This window comes from Crassostrea angulata, chromosome 7 (assembly GCF_025612915.1).
Source record: "Crassostrea angulata isolate pt1a10 chromosome 7, ASM2561291v2, whole genome shotgun sequence".
Classification (NCBI taxonomy): Eukaryota; Metazoa; Mollusca; class Bivalvia; order Ostreida; family Ostreidae; genus Magallana; species Magallana angulata.
Genome location: NC_069117.1, coordinates 44,405,658 through 44,408,078, shown reverse-complemented (window position 1 = coordinate 44,408,078; position 2,421 = coordinate 44,405,658). Strand labels below are relative to the sequence as shown.

General features: G+C 30.0%; 1 long non-coding RNA gene across 1 annotated transcript; it reads left to right on the top strand.

The window, feature by feature from the left end:
• The first annotated feature begins 1,210 nt into the window (after window positions 1-1,210).
• LOC128192803 (uncharacterized) lies at window positions 1,211-2,183 on the top strand. Its single transcript, XR_008244565.1, has 2 exons — window positions 1,211-1,521; window positions 1,622-2,183. It is a non-coding gene; the product is annotated as an uncharacterized LOC128192803 (long non-coding RNA).
• Window positions 2,184-2,421: the final 238 nt, after the last annotated feature.

Below are 2,421 nucleotides of genomic sequence, written 5' to 3'. Positions count from 1 at the left end.
ATGCAGACACAGATGCTTCAAAAATCCTCGATAATTGTAGACCGTTTTCCTGTGTGTGTTATAACATTGCACATGCGCAATCACACACTGTGGCAGATCGAGTATTGTCAATGATCGCATGGATTTTTTTTTGTAGAAACCGATGGAAACGATGTCACGTTGTTACTTTCTTGGATTTACTATCATTTATCTACTGTGTTGTATGTAGTGCCGCCGGTGACTTCAAAAAGATGCAGACGTTATGCACTCTGTATGAACGACACGCGTGTTCGATGTGCATGTGAAGTAAGGCTGCACTATTTGTGCAAAATAGTACGGATAACTTGGAAATTCTTTCAAAGAATAAATATATTTTGTATTTTATCGATTGCTGTTTCCATTATTCTTTACTACAACGATTTTACTACAATATGTAGTTCATGCATTTAGAAGTCCGTGTAACCTGAATGCCTCGATCGGAATGCAACCGACCGTAACTCTCTCGACCGGTATATATACCCCAGTGGCAGTAGAGGAGCGATGAAAACTAATATGGCGACCAAACGCTTTTATGAGTTCATGTCAGCTTTAAGGTAGTCCATCAATAACTACCATACTAGTATTTCATATCTAATAGATTGGAAGTTTGATCACTGAAGTCTTGTGTGATTTTAAGGGCTTTATCAAATAATAAAGATTTACCTTTGATATTTTAAATGCCAAAAAATTCATTATTAACTGTTCATATTATGGGAAAATTAGTTTTTCCTATTTTTTGTAAAGGGCAGAATTTTTTTTTAAAAAGTTTTAAGTGCAAAAAGTTCATTTAATTGACTACACACCCCTGAATTTGGTTTATATCAGCCCCATAATAAATTTAATTATACGTATGGTATTTGATGTAGTTTAGATCAATCAAAATTGTTAAATACGCCTTATGTATGGATGGACTACCTCAATAATTGAAAAAACTGCTGCATATCTTAGAGGTTTATTTTTAACTTGATCTTGCTTTTTTCAGCCAGAAAAAGTTAATCTTACCGATGAAATTTATTTCTTTGAATAAACAGACAATTGATAAAATATTTTGGAAATTAGCTTGTGTATGTGTGTGTGTGTGTGTATGTGTGTGTGTATATATATATATATATATATATATATATATATATATATATATATATATATATATATATATATATATATATATATATATATATAGATATCCAAATCACAAAAGTATTTTCTCAGTGTCCGGTAAAAATATAATAAAAGAAAAAAAGCAACACTAACTGCAAAACATAAGCGCTTTCATTGTTAAAAATCTTCAGACGTTTTTTTTAAAAAGTTTTAAGTGCAAAAAGTTCATTTAATTGACTACACACCCCTGAATTTGGTTTATAGGAGAGAAACTAACGACCCTGTAGCAATGCATTTTTATACTGACGAACATACAGTTGAGGATTATTCTGTAATAGGTATCGAAAAATTGTACAAAGATGAAACTTTTCCGAAGTGGTGATAAATGAATCAAGTCTGCATACGGTAAATAATTGATTAAAAAGAGCTTTGTATCCTTGATATCATACAAGTATGATATGACTATTTCGACCACTTACCGGGCTCTTTCACTACTTTATTTCAGATAGTATTGAAGGATATGGAATCAACATTTGGAAAAATGGCCACTAAATGTGAACCTTTAATTAACAAGTGTGTGCAATATTGTTGGTTGATGTGCATTCAGGATCCACCGATGTGTTTAGTTGACTTTGGAAGAGGACTGGAATTCAATAGCAACGAGATGAGGTCTTTTACAAAATCTGGAAAATTTGTTACAGAAAATTCAGAGAAAATTTGTGGAAGAAAAAATTAAATACTTATATGCCTTTTGGTATCAACAAAAGGGAACATTATTGTCTTTAGACTACATTATTACTAGTTTGTATAGACATTTCCTTTATTTTATGTCCCGTTATCTATACATTTTTCATATTTTACTTGTTTATGTACTAATTACGGCTATCAATGTGCTTTCTATAGACTCTCACCTATATTTCATATGTTTTTGGCGCAATATTGTTGTATGACGTCACTTGCCAGACTGTATTAACATTATGACGTCATAGTATATGTTCTACGTTGTGTTGCTATAGACAATAAACACCGACTGATGAAGACCGGTAACACGGTCGAAATATTTGAAACAGTGTTTTAAAAGTTTTTTTATTATTCATTGAAAAAGAGACTTTGGATATATATATATATATATATATATATATATATATATATATATATATATATATATATATATATATATATATATATATATATATATATATATATATAATTTAAAAATAATAAATATCCAGAATAAAATCACAAATTGATTCATTTAAAGTATTTAGTAAAGAATGAAATTTCTCCAAGTCGTCTTCCCCTTTA